The sequence below is a fragment of the Fukomys damarensis genome, unplaced genomic scaffold (assembly GCF_012274545.1).
Source record: "Fukomys damarensis isolate Sample0158 unplaced genomic scaffold, DMR_v1.0_HiC HiC_scaffold_27, whole genome shotgun sequence".
NCBI lineage: Eukaryota > Metazoa > Chordata > Mammalia > Rodentia > Bathyergidae > Fukomys > Fukomys damarensis.
In genome coordinates this window covers 30,528,096-30,540,512 of record NW_022900939.1, presented here as the reverse complement: position 1 = coordinate 30,540,512, position 12,417 = coordinate 30,528,096, and the positions used below count along the sequence as shown (strand labels likewise).

General features: G+C 44.3%; 1 long non-coding RNA gene across 1 annotated transcript in view; it reads left to right on the top strand.

Moving 5' to 3' along the window:
* Positions 1–10,371, top strand: part of LOC117283518 — a 10,889-nt gene extending 518 nt beyond the window's left edge. Inside the window, exons 2-3 of the long non-coding RNA XR_004514536.1 lie at positions 9,733–9,866; positions 10,157–10,371. This is a non-coding gene — a long non-coding RNA (uncharacterized LOC117283518). The remainder of the gene's footprint in view (positions 1–9,732; positions 9,867–10,156) is intronic.
* The last annotated feature ends 2,046 nt before the right edge of the window (positions 10,372–12,417 follow it).

Here is a 12,417-nt window from a genome sequence, read left to right as displayed (position 1 = left end):
CACAACTGTACTTCTAATGTGAGATTCTCCAATTTTTTTCTCAAAAGTGTGTTTCTGAGTAGCAAATGACACTACCTCATTAGAATTGTATCATTAGAATGGGGAAAAAATAAGAACCAAGATAGGTCATGTATCCCAGTGATGAATGTAACTATAATATTTACCTAAATTGTACCAATAAAAGTAATGAGAAAATAAATAAAATAAATAAATAAATTTATTTATTTGTGGTACCGGGAGTTGAACTCGGGACCTTGCACTTGCAAGGAAGGCAGCAGAACCACTGAGCTAAATCCCCAGCCCTGGCCTCAAATTTATGATCCTCCTGCCTGAGTCTCCCAAGTAGCTGGGATTATAGGCATGTGCCACTGTATCTTATTTTTATTTTTAAATGTGATTCTTCTTGGGATGTTTTTCAGTATTGAATAAATTAACATAAAGTAAGGGTAAGGTCAGACCAAGGCACGATCAAGACCACTGAGGCAGGCAAAGTCTTAAGAAACAGGTGATGAGTTCATTGCCATCTGGGTGCAGATGGGCCAAGGGTGAGAAGTCTATTGGCACTGAGAGGAGGGTGCTCGTGGTTGATATATTTTAGGTAGAGGAGGGGGCACTGGTTGAGAGGGTGGAAAATTTTAGAGTCCCTTGGGTGATGGGCCTGGGACTGGCTGGTAAACAGGCAGTGGTGACAGCAGCAAACAGCTGTTGGCTCTCTGTTATCTCTGCTCCTGGGGATGTGATAGTGGGTATGCTCAGGTGGGGGTCCGACTCCAGGACCTGTCAGTAAGGAAAGCCCTAAACTGCTGCATGGCACAGAGCCCTCAGCCACACTATGATTATTCCATCAGGCATCCAGACCGTCCTCTGGCTGGCCCAGCCCATCGTCCCAGTGACCTGTCCACTCCCCCAACACAGGGCCACTATGACCGGACTGAGATGCCTGCTCTTCCCTTCCCAGCTCACTCTGGCCCATCTCCCACTACTTCATTTAAAGACTCTTCCTCTTAAGAAGTCTTTCCCAGAGCTGGGGTTTTAGCTCAGTGGTTCCACTGCCTGCCTCGCAAGTGCAAGGACCGGGGTTCAATCCCCGGTACCAAAAAAAAAGAAGTCTTTCCCAATCCTACCCCTTGAAGAAACTTCCCCCCAAAAGATACAGTGAAGTCCTAACCCCCTCTGAAAGTGACCCAATATGAAAATAGGGTTTTTGCAGATGTAACTAGTTAAGATGAAATCATTCTGAAAATAAATCATGAAGACCTTACAACCTACATCCCCAGGAACAAATTACTGACCATATAGGAAAACAAAAAACAAACAACCCTCAAGCATGAATATTTCAAACTAGGAAATGCATAGCATTTTATTTGCACACTGAGATGTTTAATTTGTTTGCTGTGGTGATCAGAGGAAAAAAATTCATAATTGTATTTGTATATTCATAAATAGTGCTAGAAATAAATAGATCATCATAATCATCGTGTGTACATCTTGGTGGTAAAAAGACAAATTTGATTCCACACCTGGCAGCCGAGGGCCGCATTTCCTTCATGCTCCTCCTCTGTCATGAAGAAGCGCTGTGCTGTGTGTCTGCAAGGAGTGGGACCAAGCAGAGGGGGGCCGCTCCAGAGCTCCCAGACATGTGTGCTTAGAGACTTTCTCTAGGACAGATGGCCCAGCTCAGGAGCAGGCCCAGCTGCGATGGTGGGGTGGGCGCTCTCCCTGCAGGGCCTTGAGGATCTGTCCGTCCAGCTGCATTGTCCCTTCTGGCCTGTGTCACAGCCAGAAGCCAACCACAGTGTCACAGCTTTTGATAATGGCTTAAGAGAAACAGAGCTAGACCCTAGTCAAAAGCAAAAAAATACAGGTTTTATTCAATACTTTTGCAAAGGAGAAAGGAACTGAGCTCAGTTCGAAATAAATGAACCAGTGGGATTTATAACCAAGGAAGGGAGTCGAGGTAGGAGAGAGAGTGGATGGAAAACTAAGAGGAGACATGGAGGGCAGGGTATTCCTTTTTTTTTTTCTTTTGTTGGTTTTTTTTGGAGACAGGGTCTCACTATGTAGTTCAGTTTGGCATTGAACTCACTATGTAGCCCAGGGTGGCCTTGAACCCACAGGAATCCTCCTACCTCTGTTTCCTGAGTGCTGGGACTACAGGTGTGTGCCACCACTCCTGGCTAAGGACGAGAATTCTTGATAAACTCAACAGGGTCCTTGCTGAAGGGAGCCCAAGGGATCAGATGCCAAGATCCGGAGGGGGCTACTTAGCATGATTCTCTGTTGGACCTGGTTCAGGTAGGCCCTGGATGTGTGGTCTAGTTGACAAAATGACTGGAGGGCTGGGATATGACTCAGTGGTTCCACTGCCTGCCTTGCAAACGCAAGGACCTGAGTATGATCTCTGGTACAAAAAAAAAAAAAAAGGATTGGAGCAGCCTGTCTGAGGTTATCAAGCAGTGAGTCTTGGACATAGCTATTATCAACAGGAGAAAATACAAGATTGTCTTTAAATTAGAGTAGATAGATGGAAAATACAGAAGATATGGACAGATTCCTTGATACATATGAATTTCCAAAACTGAATCAAGAAAATATAGACACTCTGGGCGTGGTGGCTCACGCCTGTAATCCCAGCACTTGGGAGGCTGAGGCAGGAGGATTGCTGTGAGTTCGAGACCAGTCTGAGCTACGTAGTGAGTTCCAGGTCAGTCTCAACTACATAGTGAGACCCTGTCTCAAAAAACAAAAAAAGAAAAAACCAAAAAAACCCAAAATAAAATATAGACGCTCTAAATAAACCAGTTTTCAGCCAATGAAATTGAATATGTAATTTTAAAACTACCAACAAAGAAAAGCCCTGGCCCTGATGGAGTCACTGCTGAATTAATGCTGCTGCTCCTCTAACTCTTTAATGAAATGGAAAGGGAAGCAGTACTCCAAGATTCATTCCTGAAAGCAAGTATTACTCTGATTCCAAAACCAGAGAAGGATCCAACCAAAAAGGAGAATTATAGGCCAATCTCCCTAATGAACATAGATACAAAAATCCTCAACAAGATAATGGTAAGCAGAATGCAGCAAATCAAGGTTATACACCATGACCAAGTTGGATTCATCCCAGGGATGCAGGGATGGTGCAACGTATACAAATCAATAAATGATGGGCAGAGGATTTAGCTCAGTGGCACTGTGCTTGCCTTGCGAGCTCAAGGTCCTGAGTTCAATCCCCAGTACCCCCACAAAAGAAACCCTGAAAAAATGTAATATACTATATTAACAGAGTCAAGGACAAAAACTATATGATCCTCACAATAGATGCAGAAAGTGTTTAACAATGTCAACACCCATTTATGATTAAAAACCCTACAGAAAATTGAGATAGATGGGCTTTATCTCAATCTAATAAAAGTCATCTGTGACAAACCAATAGCCATCATCATACTAAATGGACAAAAACTGAAAGCCTTCATTTTAAAATCAGGAACAAGACAAGGATGTCCATTGTCACCACTCTTATTCAATATAGTTCTGGAAACATTAGCCAGAGCAATTAGATAAGAGAAAGAAAAGGAATAAGGATACAAAAGGAAGAAGTTAAATTATCATCATTTGTGGGTGGCATGATACTTTGAAGACCCAAAAAACTCCACCAAAAGTCTTCTAGATTTGATATCTAAATTCCATGGCATAGCTGGATACAAAGTCAACACTCACAAGTAAACAGCCTTCCTTTACACAAATAACACATTCATGGAGAGAGAAATCAGAGAAACAATCCCTTTCACAGTAGCATCCAGAAAAATGAAATACCTGGGAATCAATCTAATGAAGGAAGTAAAAGACCTCTACACTGAAAGCTACAGTACTCTGAAAAAGGAGATTAAAGAAGATATTAGAAAATGGAAAGATATCCCTTGTTCTTGGGTAGGAAGAACCAAAATAGTGAAAATGGCTGTACTTCCAAAATTGTTATATAGATTCAGTGCAATCCCAATCAAAATTTCAACAGCACATTTGACAGAATTAGAAAAAACTATCCTAAAATTCATTTGGAACCAGAAGAGACCTAGACTAACAAAGGTACTTCTGGACAACAAAGGCAAAGCAAGGGATATCACAATCCCTGACTTTAAATTATACTACAAAGCTATGGTGATGAAAACAGCATGGTGCTGGCAATAGAACAGACTGTAGGATGCAGAAACAACTCCAGTCTTACTGAACCACCTTATCTTTGACAAAGGAGTTTCTTTAATAAATGGTGCTGGAAAAACTGGATCTCCACATACCGAAGATTGAAACTAAACCCATATATTTCACCATGCATTAACCTAAAATCAAAATGGATCAAAGTTCTAAATATTAAAAAAGAAATACTAAATCTTCTGGTAGAGAGAATAGGTAGAATTCTTGAAGATATAGGAGTAGGCAAAGACTTCATGAACAAAACCGAGACTGCTTAGGAAATACTACAAAGAATCAAGAGCTGGGACCTCATGTTATTAAAAAGCTTTTGCACAGCAAGAGAAACCACTAAGAGAGTGAAGAGACAACTCACAGAGTGGGAAAAAAATTTGATCAGCTATTCATATAAACAACTATTATTTAGAACATATAAAGAACTAAAAAAAATCAGATCCCTCAAATTTAAAGACCCAATGCAAAAATGGCATCTGAAATGAAAAGAGACTCCTCAGATGAATTACAAATGCCAAATAAATATATGAAAAAATGTCACCATCATCGGTCATTCGTGAAATGCAAATTAAAACAACACTTGAGATTCCATCTCACTCCAGAAAGAATGGCTGTTATCAAATCAACCCACAACAAATGCTGGACAGGCTGTGGGAAAAAAAGAACCCTTCTCCACTGGTGGGAGTGTAGACTGGTGCAACCAGAGTGGAAATCAGTGTGGAGATTTCTCAAAAAACTAAAACTAAAAGTTCCATTTGACCCAGGTATACCTCTTCTTGGCATCTTCCTGAAAGAATTAAAAGCATCATACCACAGGGATATATGCACACCCATGTTTATAGCAGCACAGTTTATAATAGCTAAATCTGGCAAACAGCTCAAATGCCCACCGGCCAATGAACTGATAAAGATGTGGGTTTTTTATGCAGTGGAGTACTACTCTGCCATAAAGAAGGATGAGCTTCATACATTTATAGCTAAATGGATGAACCTTGAGACCACACTCTTAAGTGAAATAAATCGGACACACGTGTTTAAATATCACATTGTTTCTCTGGTGTGAGAAATCAAAAGTGGAAATAAGGACTAAAATGTATAATGGGGAAATGGGAAGAAAGTGTTCAAAGGGGAAGGGGAACAAAGGAGGAGGGAGAGAGGAGGGGATAAGAAAAAAAGTGAAAATAGCTGCAAAAATGGAAACAAAGCTTTTGTACATAGGGAGGGAGAGGAGGGGGCTTGAGGGGAATGGGATAAAATAAAATAAAATTTATATTAAATAAGGTAAAATTAAGGGCTGAGAATGTAGCTCTGTGGTAGCGCGCTTGCCTAACCCAAGCGAGGTCCTGGGTGCCAATCCCCAGTGAGGCAAAAATAAATAAATGAGTTAATGACTCCGTAAAAAATGATAACTTAGAGCGGGTGTTATGTGTCACCCTGACAACACGACATAGGTCCCCACCACCGCCCAACTTGGCCAGAGTCACACCCAGCAGGAAACTTTATCGCCCTCCAGAAAAGCTGTTACAGACAAATTTGGTGCCTGCAGGAAAGGCCTTCACGTCCCAGCCGTCTGGTGCCAAGAGACATCTGTACCCACCTGGTCCAAGGAGCACAGACCACCCTGTCTTTGCCCCCAGACTCCTGGAGGCGACGAATCCTCTGATCAACACCTGGCAACTGCCTAGCAACCACCTGTGTGCTTAGGTCTGTGCCGACTCTCGTTCCTGCCTGCTTTGCACTTGGGTGAATGAAACAGCTTTGTTTGTTCACCCAAGGCAAAGCCCAGTGGCTTCGCTGCTCTTTTGTCTCAGCTACTCCGTGGTGGGGACATGGTTTGTAAGTCCCTAGGGCTTCAAGCATTAAAATTTAATCCGCATTGTGAGGTATTAAGAGGGTGGGAACCTAATCTGCCGATGGAGATAAAATCATGGGGTGGAGCCCCGTGATTGAATCTTGGTGGCTTTGTAAAGAGGAGGAGATAAACTCTCTCTCTCTCTCTCTCTCTCTCTCTCTCTCTCTCTCTCTCTCTCTCTCTCATCTCTCTCTCCTTCTTGCTGTGTTGATGCCCTGCACTGCCTTGGAACTTGCCGGTGAGGCCATTGCCAGATGTGACCCCTTGTTACACCTTCAGAATCGTGGGCCCAAATGTACAGTCTTTACAACTTACCCAGTTCGCGGCATTCTGTTATTGGCCACAGAAAATGGACCATCACGGGATGGAGGATATGACACAAAATATTTAAAAAGTCATGTCAGGGTGAGGGGAGAGGAGACCCTGGGGCTGTGCATGCCAGCATTAGAGTAGGACTCTGCCATTCCCCGTGGCTGTCTAAGACATGTAAAGCGGGGTTCAGATGTCACTCTCAGATGCCTTACCTGCCCTGAAAGCTTGGTGTGAACTGCTTGGCCTGTACCGTACTCTCAACTTAACTCTGCAGTCAGAGGTGGGCTTAGCAGGTGAATGGCCCTGGGAAGGTTCCTTTGAAGGCTGGTTGCCTGGGAGGGTCCAAGATGACCTTGAGGATGTCCTTGAACACTGGGGCTGAGTGAAATCAGCTGTCTCCAGAGTTTCCATGTACACACGTGAAGGGGGTTCTTCTGTTATTGGAGTTTTAGGGTGAAGGTTCTGACTTTGGGAGTCCCAACGATCAGGCAGTCTCTTGCCCCAAAACTCCAACCAAGGAGAAAGGGCAGGAAAGGAGCTTTACTTAGAGTGGCCACAATGGGAAGGTCAGGTAAGGAAGCTCATGAACCTGTCTTCCCGGGCTGACAAGAACTTGGAAGAGTCAGGGGCCACTGGCAGATTTGTCAAAGCCTGGGTGTCTGAGGACATAAAGTCTGTCATTTAGTGCAGGCAGAGTTTGTTACAATAATAATGTCAGCACAGACGACCACGCGTGTACCACGTGGCCATGCGAGGTCGTGGGGCTGTTTTGCCTAAGTGTGTTTTCAAAAAAGCTGATAAAAAAAAAAAAAAGACGCGCAGCTCTTGGACTCAGGAGCTACAGCTCCAACTCCCATGCTCTGATGCTGCCCTGTGCTGGAGATTAAAGTCAGTTTCTGCCTTTTTGCGATCTCTGCTCCATGCCTGTTCTTTCCTTTGGGAACCTCACCCGACCAAACCTCCCTGCAGCTCTCTGCCCCGACAGGAAGTTTTATAGAAAAAGGAACAAAAGCAGAATTAGGGTTGCCTAGCTGGCAGGGTAGGGGATCTTGGTCAAACTGCAGTCTCCTTGATGGTGATATCTTAGGACCTGTTCTGCATGGTAGCTCTGGAGAAGCCCTGGGCTTGTGGGGACAGTCTGCTTCCTAGGAGATGACTGCTCTTCCTGGGGTGGCTGCTCCCAGTGGGGAGGTGATCTCATCAGGGCAATTTGTCTTGAGCCTCTGCTTTTCCTGTAATCTCAGGTGACTGCGGATTTAGGAAAATAATAGGAGACTTCTGTGCACCCAAGCCAGGGGGTCTGAAAAGGATGGTTGTGAAAAACTGACCCTGCATATCTTGAGAATGACTTTGCACTTATCTTGTATCCTCACTTTTGAAGAGGGATGAAATGAGTAAATTCGGGGTTAATAAACTTTTTTTTTTTTTTTTGGTGCTGGGGAGCGAAGTCAGGTCCTTGTGTTTGGGAGGCAGGTGCTGGAACCACTGAGCTAAATCCCCGCCCCCGCCCCCCCCCTTTTTTTTTTGAGACAGGGTCTCACTATGCGGCAGAGGCTAGCCTTGAACTCAAGGGGTTCTTCTGCCTCAGCCTTCCAAGGGCTGGGTTACAGGCCCCTGTGCCTGGTAATAAGCCTTATACTACTAAATATTGGACAGTCTGTGCTTCAGGGGTTAAGGATGCCCACACTCAGAGCTGAGCAGGGATCTGACATAAAGTTTAAGGCAATAAAACAGACAGATATAAAATAAAGCGGAGATGCCAAACTTGATCCTGCTTTTAGTTCCCCGCCTGCAGGCCCTGCCTCTAAAGCCCTGTTACATTTCCTGGATTGCTCACACACAGGATTCTAGGAGCAGGGCAAGGAGAAAGTCCTGGGGCAGCCTGGCCGACTGCTCTCACCTGGGCACACAGCCCGGGAGATCCCTCCCTCTCTTCGGCACCTCCCGGAGTGTGAAAGCCCCACCCACAGCCACACAAGTGATGATGGGAATTTCTGGAGTGAGTGCGACCACTAACTAAAGTGTGCTCTGCTTTGGGTCACTGTCGTGTTCAGAGATTAAAGACCAAATAAGTCAAAATATAGTCTGAGTGATGTTTAGGATTTCGCTCCATATTATTATAGGCTGCTAAGGTAGATAGAAATTAATAGGTAGGCAGATAAGGATTAGGTCCTTGAGGGAGTCAGTGCAGAAAATGAGGGAACAGCAAAAACCAGAAGCTGGAGGGGAATCTGAAGGCTGAAGAGCGCTGGGCCTGGAGCGGGGGAGTCAGGCCTGTGATAAACCACGGCTGGAGACTACGCTGTGATTAGCGTCACCTGGTCCAGTTGTCCCTGGCTTGGCTTTGTGAGGTCCCTGAGGTTAAAATGAGGAAACCATCCCACCCTGTTAAAATAGGTCTGCCAGTTTGTTGACTCTCATCACAGAAGAAAAGAATCTCCAGCACTGATCAGAAAGAAACACGAGTAGGATTTATTAGACCAAGATTCAGGAATGGAGGGTGGTGAAAGAAACCAGCGCCTGCCAAAGATCACGCGGCTCACTGACAGAGCTCCTTTGAGAGATTTTATTAAAGAACTGCGGTGGCAGTGGCTGGGAAGGGAACAAAGGAGAGAGAGGGAACGGGACAGGGGCTTGGTTGGACAGTGGGTGACTGGGGTAGGCGGGTCGGGGATTGTGTCAGCTGCACGGGCAGCCACTCAGGGGCCACTCCTGGACCTTTACTACGACCCGCTGAGGTGGGGAATGGAAACTTTAAGGTGAAGGAGGTTAATTATCAGAACGGCGGCAGCCATGCCACGGCGCTTACCTTACAGTCCTCCCTTTTTTTGTTTGTTATGGCCTCGGGAAGAGGGGCGAAGAATCTCTCTTCTGTAGCTTTTTCCTGCTGAAAAGGGGCAGGTGTGAGGTGATGAGAGGCCGAGGGAGGGGTCTCTGGGTTCTCATCTCTTGTCTTTGCGGGAATGACATAGCTGTTGGAGGGCTGCTTGTTGAGCAGCTTTAAGGGATGCAATAATGGCGAGATCATGAAGCTATGCGGGTTCATCTGGGCATATATAGTAGTTTGAGGGGCAGCATTACCATGGGTGGTCTGAAATGGCGAAGAAATAATTGAGTTAGACGTATCCTAAAAGTATCATACACACACACACACACACACACACACACACACACACATATACACACACAGCAGGTGGAGGGGCCTTTTTGGGCAATAATCAAAAAATAATAGCACTGCCAAGGAGTTAAATGCATATTTTCTTTTAATCGGGAGCATGTGTAACTGGGAAGGTGACTGGATAGCAGAACAGATGGACCAAAACTCTAGTGTGGAAGTTAGGTGGGAACCAGGCATGATTTATATTTTTCAGGTGCCAACTGGGGACCACAAACTCTTTTTTGTGGGAACTGCAGTATCCTAGGAGTAGAACTAAATTGCCTTGACTCTGCTATGATGAATCTAAGGAGGAGCTCATACACTCAGCACAGAAAGGGCAATCTTTGGGTGAGTATGGCAAGTGGCAGATCAGGTCTTTTTGAGTTGGCAACAGGTACTGTTGTGAGATGTATAAAAAGAATTGTGTGTCCTACAAGTGGGGTTGGGAGAGTTTTGGGCCATTGGGAGATTTTAATGTAATGGCTCAACTCTTAGCTATGGGGGTGGGAGTGTAAGCCAGCAGACAAGGAGAAGGGTATAGAAGGCATTTTTTTAAACTAAAATCTTGGAGGGTTCCCTGGTAGAAATGTTCTATCGACCAATCTAAGATCCTATCCACTGATCTTTTTTGAGGACAGAACCAGTGGAGGTCTTGTAGTCAAGTTATGAAATGAAGAAACCGCAGCTGGATCTGGATCTACATCATGGGGCTTTAATCAGAAGGCAGGTTGGTGAAGTGGTCACTTCCTGTACAATAAGCTGATTGACCGTCTGATTAGAAATTTTTTGGCTTTGATTTTGGAGGATCAGAGTAAGCAGGGGCAACTGTGGCCAGAATGAGGGTCAAGAACAGAGATTAGGGCCGAGGATTTAGCTCAGTGGCTCTGCCACCTGCCTCGCAAGCACAAGGACTTGAGTTCAATCCCCGATATGAAAAAAAACAAACCAAAACAAACAAGAAAAACAGATTATTTATGGTGTCCAGTGACATCTGAGATATGAGAATAGCCTACGATGTCTCATAGCCCTGGAGTTTTATCTCTGCCTTAAATGAAATGTAGAAAAATGTGTAACCTTGAGATATAGAGACCCATTTACTTAGTAAGTGAAACATACAAACAAAAAACAAAAAACAAAAAAACAACTTGTACTGTTTTAAAAATAAATGAACTCCCAGTTGACTTGTAGATACAGAAGGAAGACAAAAACCCATAGAAAGGTAAATTAATTTTTGTTTACAAATAAGCAAACTTGAATACCAAAGCTAGAACTCACATATCTATTTTACAATAATTAGAACAACAAAACAGACAGGGGCCTACTATGGCCAGAAGACACATGCAGGTCAGCAAGCCCAATAAGGGAAATAGCTATGGCATAATCTGCTGGAGCCAGGAGTAGTCTTGGGTCATTTCTCATGTAATCCATTGTTTTTAAGGTTCTTGATGTATCGCTGTAATTTTTAACCTTTGTGTTGACTATGCCTAATTGGTTAACAAAATAACCCTCTTTATCTAGAGCCTGGCACTTTTGGGGGGGCAGGGGAGGCTGCTTGTTAGCATGTTGAGGGCACATCTATTTTGGAGCAGGACGGCTGCTAGACAATTAATCTGGTCCTGGACCGTGTTTAGGGATCGGCTTATTTTGTCCATGTCTTTTAAGATTTTTATTGACATTGTCTGATAGGAATGTGTAGAGATAGAGATAGATGCTATACCCATCACCATGCCAGTGAGGACCCCTCCTTTTATCAAGGGGACTGGGAAGGGGGCCACCCTCTTGTTGACCTTTGACTGTGGGAGGATCCTTTTAAACATCTGGGATTCTGTAGAGATGGTCAAGGGGGGCTGAGAGATGCTATGTAACAGAAAACTTTAGATCAGTTGAGGCATCAGAGTGCTTCCTGTCTGCATATGAAGTATGGGCCATTGGATAGGCAGACGGGGTGCTCTTCTGAGCTAAAGAGGGAGCAAGCAAGGCAAGTGATGCTGTCATTTTGCCCCATGCACGTCAGGTTAGTGGTTTGTGTAGGGAATGGGAGACTGTAGCAAAGGGTCCCAGAACTGTGGATAAAGGGGCAGTATTTGGGACATACAGGTTAAAACCTAGGGGAATGGGAATTGGAGTGAATGAGTGGAGGTAAACAGACATAAACATCCAACAGTCTGAGATATTGGCAGGGAGATGGTAGAGGGTGGTATTAAATAGGTGTTGTAGCCTTGTTTGGAGACTGGGTTATCTGGTTTACCACTTGGAGGTCTTTCTCTTTATAGGGAGGTGGAGTGGTGGGCCTCAAAAGTCTATCACTAATGCCCATTTGTTGATTGCCTCTTTTGTTTATTCTTTTCTGCTGGGTGTTTAAGACCAAGTTAAAGTGAGACCTGTGTTAATCAATATGAACCTCTTGCTATCTGTCAAGGTCAGTTAAGTCTCTCCAGGCATCATCTTGGAACCATGTGTAGATCCTCTTAGCTCTTCTGTCAGTGTCAGCAGTTAGGATGGGTCATGGCCTTGCTTGACCATGGTGCTTTTAGTGAAAGCATGGGAGATTTTTTTCTCTTGGTGACCCTCCTTTAGCACACATTACATTTGTCCTCTGGTGTCCACCTATCTCCGTGTTCAGGAGGTTGGGTGACTTACCAAGGATGTAAGATGTTGTAGACAAGGTTCTTTCATACCTTGGATCTTTGATGGCCTTGGAGGGCCAGGGCCAAAATATTGGCGATCTTTTTAGCCCAGTTACCTTTTAGTGTTGGTCTCTGCCCTTTGGTGGTTGAACACCCAGAAGAGAAGATCAGTGACATCAGTAGTATGGTAGGAGCTTAATTATCATAACTTTATGTAGATAGCAAGCACCCTGGAACCTAAAATACAGTTAAAGGGCTATTATTTTATCAAT